Source organism: Trachypithecus francoisi, unplaced genomic scaffold, assembly GCF_009764315.1.
Source record: "Trachypithecus francoisi isolate TF-2019V2 unplaced genomic scaffold, Tfra_2.0 Lachesis_group18, whole genome shotgun sequence".
Lineage (NCBI taxonomy): Eukaryota > Metazoa > Chordata > Mammalia > Primates > Cercopithecidae > Trachypithecus > Trachypithecus francoisi.
In genome coordinates, this window is record NW_022681463.1 from 65,719,597 (window position 1) to 65,731,884 (window position 12,288).

The following is a 12,288-nucleotide window of genomic DNA, read 5'->3' on the forward strand; positions in this document are numbered from 1 at the left end:
TGTTTGTTCACTAATGTATCTCCAACATCCAAAGCAGTAAATAGTGTTCAAAATATAGTAGTTGAATTATTACAAATATCTATGTATAGAGCTGTCCAATGCAACATTATTTATAAAACTAAAACATTTAGAAATTAACAAAATGTCTTGTCATAAGAGGAAAATAAATCACGATACATCTATGGGATAAATTATGCACTTATGAAAAAGTCATAATTTTACAAATTATTTAATGATATGAAAAATGCTCACCTTATGTTGTGGAAAAAACAGGAAAAAAGAATATATAATAAAATCCCACTTTTATTTAAAACATAGAGGAGGGAATATATACAAAAATGTTATTAGTGGCTATCTCTGGGTAGTGAGATTAGAAGTGATACTTGTTTTTCTCTCTTATATTTGTATTTTGCAAATGCTTGACAGTAAGTTCTCCTTTTTTTTTTTTTTTTTTTTTTTTGAGACGCTGTCTCACTCCGTCACCCGGGCTGGAGTGCAGTGGCTGGATCTCAGCTCACTGCAAGCTGCGCCTCCCGGGTTCACGCCATTCTCCTGCCTCAGCCTCCCAGTAGCTGGGACCACAGGCGCCCGCCACTTCGCCCAGCTAGTTTTTTTGTATTTTTTAGTAGAGACGGGTTTCACCGTGTTAGCCAGGATGGTCTCAATCTCCTGACCTCGCGATCCGCCTGTCTTGGCCTCCCAAAGTGCTGGGATTACAGGCTTGAGCCACCGTGCCAGGCCAAGTTCTACTTTTAAATTCAAAAAAGACAGAAAACTGTCAAGCTTTGAGGAAAAAAATGCTTCCTCATTCATCTTCTTTTTAATCCCCTCTAATCTGAATGGATTTCTCACTCCAGTTAGAGATACAATTTGCACATATCTTTTGGCACTGATCATATTCTGCTACTGTTTGTATCTTTATTTCCTCTATTAGGTCATATACTTTCTGAAGGCAAAAACCATGTCTTATTTACAATTTTAGAGCCTACGAAACCTGTCTCTACATTCAATAATTAGCTGAAAGAAAATGTTTTAATAGCCAGGAATAATGTATAAATGTGTAGTATTAGTTGCTTAGGGAAGCCATCAAGTTACGTAATTTTCCTAAAATGATCTGATGTCCCTCTTGACCATTTTGGAAATACTTAAGGTTTAAAGCTATATTATTAATAGAATGATGACTGCAGTATAAGTATTTTTAGGTTTTGGCACATCTTCCTGTTGCCTTTATTTATATATATTTTATTATCTGTTGATACATTATATTAAAATTTTTGATTCTGTAGTAAATTTGGAAATGGTAGATTTCAGGACACATTATGTAAGTTAGGTTAAGTTATGTTAGTTAAGCTGGCATAACAAATAGACCATGGCACAAATGGATCCAAAACATAATGACTCACATACAACAGGAGTTTATTTCTTGCTTTAAGGGTGGATGTTCCTGGTTGGCTGACAGTTTTTCTCCACATATTAAGGGTCCCAGTGCCTTCTAATTTATGGCTTCCCAGGTTATACAGCAATGTCCACTGTATGCTATTTGTATTTACAAATCTCTGCTTCCAGCATGTTAGGTTGTAAGTGTAGTGAGGGCATAGAATTGCCAGACACAGCAAATAAAAACACAGGAAGCCCAGTTAAATTTGAATTTCAGGTTATCAACACATTTGGTATACATTTTAGTATAAGTATATTCCAAATATCACACAGTATGTTTAGTACAAGTATCACATAAACATATTTATACTAAAAAATTTTGTGTTTTTATCTGAAATACCAAATCAATTGAGTCCTGTGTTTTCTCTGGCAACCCTATGAGGGTGGTGATTCCATCTATCTCAGTTACGACTGAATCCCCAGAATCTAAAACAGTACCTGACTACTATAAATAAGATCAAGAAGTATCTCAATAACATTTAATGAATAATTGATTTTCTGTCAATCAGAACCCTTATTAGCAAAGAATACTGATTAATACTAATTAATACTAATACTGCTATTAGTAAGGATTTGTATTAAGCATTAGTGAGGAATACATATTAATACTTGTTATTAATAAGAATACTTATTAAGTATCAGCAAAGAATATTTACCAACAGATAATAATTTAATAATTTAATATCAGCATAGCAAACTGCAAATGTTTAACTAAAGTTCATGTCTTAGTCAGTTTAGGCTGCAATTACAAAATACCATAAAACTGGCGGGCACAGTGGCTCACGCCAGTAATTCTAGCACTTTGGGAGGTCGAGGCGGGTGGATCACTTGAGGTCAGGAGTTCAAAACCAGCCTGGCCAACATGGTGAAACCTCATCTTTACTAAAATATGAGAAAATTAGCTGGGTGTCATGGCAGGCACCTGTAATTCCAGCTACTTGAGAGGCTGAGGCAGGAGAACTGCTTGAACCTGGGAGGTGGACGTTGCAGTGAGCCAAGATTGTGCCACTGCACTCTGGCCTGGACGACAGAGCGAGACTCTGCCGTAAACAAAACAAAACAAAACAAAACGAACAAACCATAAACCAGATTGTTTATAAAAACAAATTTCTCACACTTGTGGAGAGTAGGAAGTCCAAGATCAAGGTGCTGGCAGATTTACTGTCTGGTGAGGACCTGGTTTGTAGATGGTGCCTTCTTGCTCTGTCCTCACGTGAGGTGAATGAGCTCCCACAGGCCTCTTTTATAAAGGCACTAATCTCATTCATGAGGTCTCTGCCTAATCACCTCCCAAAGGTCCTGCCTCTTAATATCATCACCTTGGGGGTCAGGATTTGAACATATGAATTTTGATGGGACACAAACATTCAGACTACAGCACTTCAGTAAAATAAATAGATAAAATTGGGGTTTCCTTAGGTATCTGCACAGCTCTGTCCAGTCTCTACTGAAACATCATTGACACTCTCAGTGACACCTTTCCCTGTTCTCCATGTCTTAAACTCCAAACCTCCTCCCTCTGCAGCACTTCATTTCCTTTCTCTGCTTTACTCTTCCTTTTTAACACTTAATGTGAATATACCACATATTATACTTATTTGTCTATCTTTCCCACTAGAATGTAAACTTCATAAGGACAGGTATTATTTCCCGTTTTATTCATTGCTACATTCCCAGCTCCTACACATAGGAGACAGTCAATAAATATTTGTTAAGCAAATGACTGAATAAACACCTTTTGTCCTTTAGAAATGAGTTATACATCTTATTAGAATTTACAGTTATCAGTAGCTTGATGATATTCACCTTACATGACACAAGATGACTTTAATCACACAATATGATTCTGCTTGCATCAACTCAGTTCACCAAGTCCTGTCCATTCTCTCATCACAATGTCTTTGATAAATCTTCTTCTCACCTTCCCTGTTGCCACTTCCTAAGTGCTTTTATGTGTTCTGCGGATTAATGCAGAAATTGTCAACTGGGTGCAGTGGCTCACGGCTGTAATTCCAGCACTTTGAGAGGCTGAGGGTGGGTCTCTTTAGTCAAGGAGTTTGAGACCAGCCTGGGCAACATGGCAAAATCCTGTCTCCACTAAAAACACAAAAATTAGCTGAGTGTGGTGGTGCATGCCTGTAATCCCAACTACTTGGAAGGCTGAGGCACAAGAATTGCTTGAACCTGAGAGGCAGAGGTTGTAGTGAGCAGAGATTGTGCCACTGCACTCCAGGCTAGGCTACAGAGTGAGATTCCACCTAAAAAAAAGAAATTGTCTAACTAGTCTCCTTACCCATTCTAATCCATTCTCCAAATCACTACTGAATTTATCTTTCTAAAATAAGAATCTGATTATTGGGTGTGTTTTGTGTTGCTATAAAAGAATACCCAAGGCTGGGTAATTTATAAAGAAAAAAGGTTTACACCGGGCACTGTGGCTCATGCCTATAATCCCAGCACTTTGGGAGGCTGAGGTAGGCAGATCACCTGAGGTCAGGAGTTCGAGACCAGCCCGGCCAACATAGTGAAACCCCATCTCTACTAAAAATACAAAATAAGCTGGGCGTGGTGGCAGATGCTCGTAATTCCAGCTACTTGGGAGGCTGAGGCAGGAGAATCACTTGAACCCGGGAGGCAGAGGTTGCAGTGAGCCAAGATAGTGCCATTGCACTTCAGCCTGGGCAACAGAGCGAGACTCTGAATCAAAAAAAAAAAAAAGAAAAGAGGTTTATTTGGTGCATGGTTCTGCAGGCTGTACAAGATGCATGCATGGCATGAGCCTGTTTTTTTTTTTTTTTTCTATTAATCATGCCACATTTTTAATTACGTACAAAGATCTAACATGTCACCCTGGGACCAATTCACCCACTGCTCTGTTTGGCAGTCTTTTGTCTCTCTCTTCAGCAATGGTGAGGCGGATACCCTTTCCTCAGGGAAGAGAAATCCATAGTTTGGCACCCTTGCCAATAACAAAAATCTTGGAAAGTCAAGTGGCAAAACTGTTGCCATTGGTATCTTTCATGTGAACCATGTCAAAAGATCCAGGGTGCCTCTCTCTGTTGGTGATGACACCAATTCTTCCCAGGTCAGCATCGCCAGTCACCATACACAGGTGACCAGTGTCAAATTTGATGAAATCAGTAATCTTGCCAGTCTCCAAATCAATCTGAATGGTATCATTCACCTTGATGAGGGGATCAGGGTAGCGGATGGTGTGAGCATCATGAGTCACCAGATGAGGGATTCCTTTTGTGCCCACAAAGAATTTTCTCACTTTGCACAACTTGTACTTGACCTCCTCAGGTGTAATATGATGTACAGCAAAGCGACTCTTGGTGTCATAGATCAGACGGATATCCTCTTCTGTCTTGTCAATGCTGATGACATCCGTGAATCCAGCAGGGTAGGTTATATCAGTTCAGACCTTGCCTTCAATTTTAATAAATCGCTGCATGCAAATTTTACTGCATCTCCTGTCAGGCATACTTAAGCCTGTTTCTTAGGAAAATGATGAGGGGGAGACACTCTCTCAACTTGTGGGGACTGGTGGATGGACAAGGAGCAAACATACTGGCAATTTATCTAGTATCCAACGCTTTGGAGCTGCTACCCACTTCAGATGCTTCTTGCGACCACAAGCCATGGCTGCGTTAGGCAAGGAAAGAGTGAGCCTCTGCTTTTGGAAGCTTCCAATGATGGTGGAAGGGGAAGGACAGTGGTGTGTCACATGACGAGAGAGGAAGCAAGAGGGAAATGGGAGAAAAGTCCCGGGCTCTTTTTAACAACCAGATCTTGCAGAAACAAAGAGTGAGAATTCACTCAATCCTCAGACAATAGCACCCAGCCATTCATAAGGGACTTGTCCCCATGATCCAATCACCTCCACCAGACACCACCATCAATACTGGGGATCAGATTTCACATGAGATTTGATATAGCCAAATTATATCATCAGGGTCACTCCTTGACCCCAAAACTTTGTCTATCACCCAAATAATAAGATTCAAAATTTCTTAGTTGAGCACATGAAACCCTTGACATGGCCCAGCATCCAGTCCTACCACTCTCCCACACATGTAGTTGAAGCTCTAAACTGCCCCTTCTTACCCACTCATGCATCCTCATGATTTGACTGCTCAAATATCACTTCCTTTGTGAGAGTTAGGTGCTCTATCCTCAGTGCTCACAGAGCTCTTTGTACATTCTCCTAATAACACATATTTTAATAGCTGCCAGCAATAAATGATATTTTGCCAAATCTAAGATGTACATTTCTTTCCAATATTTCTAAAACTGGAATGGCATCTTACAATCATGGCGTCTTACAATGCTGTCACCAGAAGGCGGTTGTGATGTAGTTGTCTTAGCCTGAACATGTGCAAACTTCCTGGTTATTCCTGGTGACATGACTAGACAACTGCAAACTCCTGAGATTTCAGTCAACTAATCATTTAAAAAAGGATTTAGCTGGGCGCGGTGGCTCACGCCTGTAATTCCAGCACTTTGGGAGACCAAGGAGAGCGGATCACGAGGTCAAGAGATCGAGACTATCCTGGCGAACACAGTGAAACCCCGTCTCTACTAAAAATACAAAAAAAATTAGCTGGGCGTGGTGGCGGGCGCCTGTAGTCCCAGCTACTCTGGAGGCTGGGGCAGGAGAGAACCGGGGGGCGGAGCTTGCAATGAGCGGAGATCGCGCCACTGCACTCCAGCCTGGGCGACAGAGCGAGACTCCGTCTCACAAAAAAAAAAAAAAGAGAGAGAGAAAGGATTTAAATCCTGGTTGTGATCTGAAAACCCTTCATTGATACCTTCGAGTTGGAATAAGAAAGCACCAGCATTAAAACTCCAACAGTTTGCAACAAAAACTGTTGGACCCCAACAGTTTGCATAAAAATACCAAAGATAACAGTGGAATATTATTTTTTAAAAATGTTGCATCACTAATGCTCTTAGCAGAATTCAATACAATGTGGAAAAATTCTGTGATAAAAAACCACTGTGTCATAGTTTAAGTAGCAGCATTTCCCTCTGGCCCCCTCCATCGTCCAAAAATAATGGTTTGTTACAACTCATGATCTTAAAATTGATAAAATATGGTATGTTACCTCGAACTGTCAAACGAACCCTATAAGTCATCTTATTTTATGCCTGGGGTCTGCTGACATAATATTGTATTCTCATTCTGTTTATCTGTCTTGTCTTTCCACTAGATTATAAATTCTCTGAGGACCTACCACTGTGGCTGTCACATATTAGGTGTGGAATTAATACTGGTTGAAAGAATGACTGCAATGTTTATGTTCTTCTGCTGTTCCACTTTGATTCTAATTGTCAATCTGGATATATCCATTTTCAAGGCTGATCTTGAATTGTCTGAGACTTCAACTATTACTGTGAAACACCACTCATTGGAAAGATCTAATTTCTTCTTAATAGTCATCTCTACTAGCATTTTCTTTTGAGGGCTGATATAACATTAGTAGGACCAAAATTAAATTTCCTTAGATATGTATTAACTGATTACATTGGCTGGATAGTTTCACATCTAATTTTTTTATGCTTAAAACTTTTATATGTTATTTGATGTTCTCAACCTCTCCATATCATTGACTAATGTGATCTCAAAGAGAGTAGTATAGCAGAGCGCTGAGGAAATAGTAAGACAGCCAAAAGAAACTCTGTTAGGTTACATATGAGGAACACTAAGTTCATCTGATTATTCTGCTCAGATGGGACATCTGGATACCATAAACCAAGTCATTGGCACATAATTATTTTTAAACTGTGTTACCCTGCTTAATTGGTTTAAAATAATTTAAAAGGGCTCTGGTTGGCTCTTACAAATGAATCTAATTCATCAGTTTTAATTCTGTTAGAATAGCTTCGTTTCAACAATTTAGGTTATTATTTAAGCCAGGGTCACCATTCTTTCAAAGGTTTTCATATTATTTGTCTTTCCCTTTTTAAATTGAAGCAAGAGCATTAAGAAAACATTCCTTTAAAAACAGCAGCAAAGAGGAAGTTTTCTCCAATACACCTATTCTGACTATGGCCCTCTCAGAAAAATCTTCCCTAATTCTTTAGACTGTAACATTACAAGGCGTAGCACAGACTACTCTAACTAGTTTTCTCTCTACCACTGCAAGAGCTCACTGTTTCTTCAGGTGAGTCTGGTGAAATACTTGTTTTGCATTTGGGGGCCATATTTTAGAAAAATAAGGCTGAATATAACCAGCATCTTTCTAGAATCACAGATAGAAGATGACTGAAGAAGACATTCATGTTTTTCATCTTTTGCTCACTCCAGGACCTAAGCTCACTGAGGGAAGAGTGAGAATCTCCAGCAGTACTTGGTTTTTTCTTTTTCACCAAACATAGTTGAATTCATAAATATGCATATGATACAACTCCATTGTTAAATATATTGGTGATCACCCAGGGTATTTTTTTTTCCCTCTACTGTGCAGATTTATTTTAGGAATTCTATTTAAAAATGCAGTTAACGCTAAGGTTTTGTGAATTTTTAAAGTTATTTACTGAGTACTAGTAGATGCCAGGTACATACATTATTCTTATACATTAAGCATGCGGTTCCTGATCAGAATTATGTATAAGATTCACCTGAAGAACTTTAAAAAAAAAAAAAATGAAATGACCAAAGCCTATCTCAAATCTACCGAATTCCTTTCCTCTGGGGATGGGCACTTCGTACATTATTTTTTTAAGCCTTATGGGTGATGCTGATGTGCATTTCTTGGCTAATAACCACTGCTTTAAGCCACCATACACCAACAGCTAAACAGTCAAACAGAGTCACTAATAACAAACTTGGCTTATTTCACAACTTTGTCTAGGGACTGCTTGTCAATGCTTCCTGGTTTTTGACTGCTGCCTAGGTATGTCCTCATTTCTTCCCTATTCTGCCTCAGCGCCTCACCTTCCACTACGTCTGGACTTCTGAACTGGACACGTAATCTTTGATCTCAGAAGTCATCACCATAAGCATAGGTTCTGGTTGTGGCTGGCTCACTAGACTTGGCTTTCCTCACCTTTGAGTCTAACCCTATCTCTACTACATACTTTCACTTATGACCCTAGTATGACAACCTGCTAACACCATCGAGTCAGGGAAGAAAGAGCCATGATGGTGATAATGGCAGTGGCCCGTCTGAAGTGGCTGCTGCCCTGACGCTGGCTACAATCCGGGAGGCATGGCTAGGGTCGCGGTGCTCCATGGAGCCAGCAAGAGCTAGAAACAGGCAGAAGCCCTGCCCCCTTCCAAGTTGGAAGATTGGGAGTCCTGCCCTCCTGGGTGTAGCTGCAGCCACCCAGTCATGGCAGTGGATCCATTCATCTCCGCACTCTTAGGGACCAGGAAGCTCCTGCTCCCGCTGGCTGGGAAATGCCTGCTCCCACTGCCTGGCCTCTCCCTGCTCCCAGCACCCACTCTGATTTCAGAGCAAAGTTGTGACCGAGCCTGGCTGCTGTCACGACCTGTCCAGGTGCGTATGTGCTTGGGGCAGCATTGACACGCAAGCCCCCTGCTGCCTCGGTCCCCTCTGGACTTTGGGCACTGATGAGCACAGGAGGGAGGCAAGTCGAGGGGGAATAAGGGCAGCTCAGTGCGGGCCTGTAGGTACCACTCAGCATGAACAACCTGGCCGCCATGGGCACCGTGGATGGCAGGCTAATGGCAGCAGGAGCCAAACGGGCTCCTGGGCGGAAAGGGGCAGATCCCCAGTAAGGCCAGGGGCCAGGCTGCCAGTTTCATGCAAAGGAGTGAGAACTTATGGTGCTTTCTCCAGGCCTGCCCATGGTTACCCATGGACCAATCAGCACACACTTCTTCCTCTCAGAAGCCCATAAAAACCCTGGACTGAGCCAGACTTGGACAGACAATGGGATGACCTGCTCACAGACAGGAGCTACCCACTGTGGGTTTCCTCTCTGCGGTGAGCTGAGCAGACGACAGGACGACCTGCCTGCTGAGAGGAACTACCCACTGTGGGTCTCCTCTCTGCTGACAGCTGGACACTTATTGGGATGACCTGCCTGCAGAAGGAAGCTACCCATTACCTTCAGGTCTTCTCTGAGCTGTTCTGCTGCTCAACAAAGCACCTCTTTGCCTTGCTCACCCTCCACTTGTCCGCATACCTCATTCTTCCTGGATGTGGGACAAGAACTCGGGACCTGCCAAATGGCACGGCTGAAAGAGGTGTAACACAAACAGGGTTGAAATATGCCCCTTGCTTGCCATGTTGCGGGCAATACAAGAAGGAGAGAAGAGAGGAGAGAAAAGAGAGGACAGAAGAGAGAAGAGCTGTGGTCCCTGGGGGAGCCCAGACCTAGGAGCTCCCTGTGACACCCTCTTTGGGGTTCTGCGGCTCCTGGCATCTCCAAGCTTCCAGGTGCCACTGCATTCCCTGGCGCCAGCTGTGGAAGCTGCTTGCAGTGTACCTGGTCCAGCCACAGCCTTGCAGGGAGCCAGCCCCTGGAGCTGCCTGCCCTGCTGCAGCTGGCATGCCTAGCTGTGCGCAGTGGCTGGACCCCATGCTTGCTTGCTCACACAACCCTCACTGCTTCGCACCGGGCTTGCACTTGGCAGGTGTGGGATCCAGGCCGGGAGTATGAGCAGAGCGCAGCCTGCTGGGCCTGGGGGCAGAATGAGCCCAGCAGGCCTGACCAAAACTCGGGCAAAGGTGACAGTTTTCCAGCTGGAAAAGTGACACTCCAAGGATCCTGTGACAATGGCTCCATTGAAAAATGATTTCGAATAACTGCAATAATAGGTACGGTAATTGTGAATGCATGTTAATCTTCAGTAGTCTAGTTTGATTCCTTTCAAACATTGCTTTGTACTTAGCAACCCAACTGAAAAATAAACCTCCAATTCATAAGGGAAAAAAACCTCCTTAGATTGGGATAAAGGCCCTCTACTGTCTAGATCTCACCTGTGTTTCTAGATCTTGTACTATTCTACATGTACCTGATGCTCCAACCTAGCTGTAACTACACTGTTCCTCAGGAAGCCCTCAGTAATGATGTCCTAACTTCCTTTCTTCACATTTTCAATGTTGGGAAGATCTTTTCACTAGCAGCTTCCCCTTCCTTTACCCGTATCCAACTCCAACCAGTCCTTTAAGACAGTGTTTCTTAAACCTGAATAATGTACAGACTCCTAAAATAAATTCTTATGATCCTGGAGAATGTTTTCAGTAGGCTGGGGACCACAGACCAGTTTGAAAAGCACAAATATAAAGAACTAAAGACCAATTGTATAAAATTATGCAAATGATCACGTTGAAAGAAAAATTTTATCTTTATAATTGGTAAAATAACTTGTATTTTGCCATAGAACTCTGATTCTTATCTTCAGATCTATGATCTGTTTAAGAAACACTACTTTAAGGCAAAGCGGAAACATACCGACCTTGAAAAATGTTCCTGCATCACCCCAAGTCAATACATTTTTATTTTTTCTGATTTGGTGTCTAACAACTTTCTGCATTGCAGTAGCTAGTAATATGTAGTATTTTCCTAGAAAACATAAGCTCTTTGAATACAGGGACCACATTTTATTTATTTTTTATATGCACCACACCTAATACACAGTACATCCTTAGGATGTATTGGCTGTAAAACCTGTATTCCATGCTCTTATTTTGTAGTCCAAATCTCTTTAAAATATCACACTTCTATTGTCCATACTCATAGAAGAGCATATTACTCAAATAGCTCTGCTATAAATTAAGTTTCAGAAGTTATCTTAAAGTTAAAACTCCAAGTCACGAAACTCAGATTTTTTAAAAGTGCCACAAAGTGTCTCTTCTGTGCCAATGTTAATAGAACCCTTTCTTTAAACGATCAGTAGACAAACTAAGAATTTCCGGATAAAGAACAAACTCTGGAAAAACAGGGCTAGTGGGAGAGGCCCTATAAATACCTACCTAGTCTTACAAGGGCTGTCTCTAACTCAGCTCGTATTTAAGGTAGTTTATTCAGTTTTTCAACTAATGTGTTTGAGAAAACTGTTTTCCTCGGACATACACGCGTGGGCTCCTTACTTCAGGTAAGGTGACAGCAGCTTGACAGAGAATGCCTTCCCTCCCACGGCATTTGGGACAAGGCTGAAGGCAAGACACAGGCGGGGTTACGGGAAACCCATGCTCTGCGCCATCTGGACAAGCTGAAGTCAGTTTTTCCGCTTTCACACGAGGTAATGGATTACGATGGGCTCAGGTCCCCTTTAGCTCTGAAACAGGTATTCTATGGCTCTAGGTAAACACGGCATGAGACAGGTATTTCTCTGGTAGGATCAGTTGTATTTCCCAGAGAATAAAACGGGTAACAAACCATTTAACGATATGTGAATCGTCCTCTAGGCCCTATTTGGGGCTGGATAAAGATAAAGAAGGTTTGCTTCCTTTTTGGCGGGTCCTCCAACGACAGAGTTCATGGCCCGCTGCGGATCCAACTTCCACCTCTCGTCGCTCCCCCGAGGGCTAGCGAGGCTCCGGGCGAGGACAGCCCCTCAACCGCACTCCCCAGAGGGAGCGCTGTGACTCGCGGAGGAGATTAGTCCCCAGTCATAAACAACCTCTCACTTCCCCTCCCCCGCCCGCGCCCGCCCGCGCCCGCCCGCGCCGGGGCGGCCCTAGGAGGCCCAGGAACCTCCTCCAGCGCCCGCGAGGCCCCGAGTCCTCCTCGGGAGGGCGGCTGCGGACCTGCCCTCTTCTCCTAACCAGGTGTTTGTCCACTTTACTCAGCCCTTCTTACTCGTCCACAATACAGCCACCTCAGAGGGGGCGCTGACGCCAGCCCCTTTTTCCCTTCTCTCGACCCCAATCA

At 42.6% G+C, this 12,288-nt stretch overlaps 1 pseudogene; it reads right to left on the reverse strand.

Annotated features, from left to right (window-relative positions):
• Positions 1 to 4,166: 4,166 nt before the first annotated feature.
• LOC117063755 lies at positions 4,167 to 5,996 on the reverse strand (annotated as a pseudogene).
• Between the last annotated feature and the right edge of the window lie 6,292 nt (positions 5,997 to 12,288).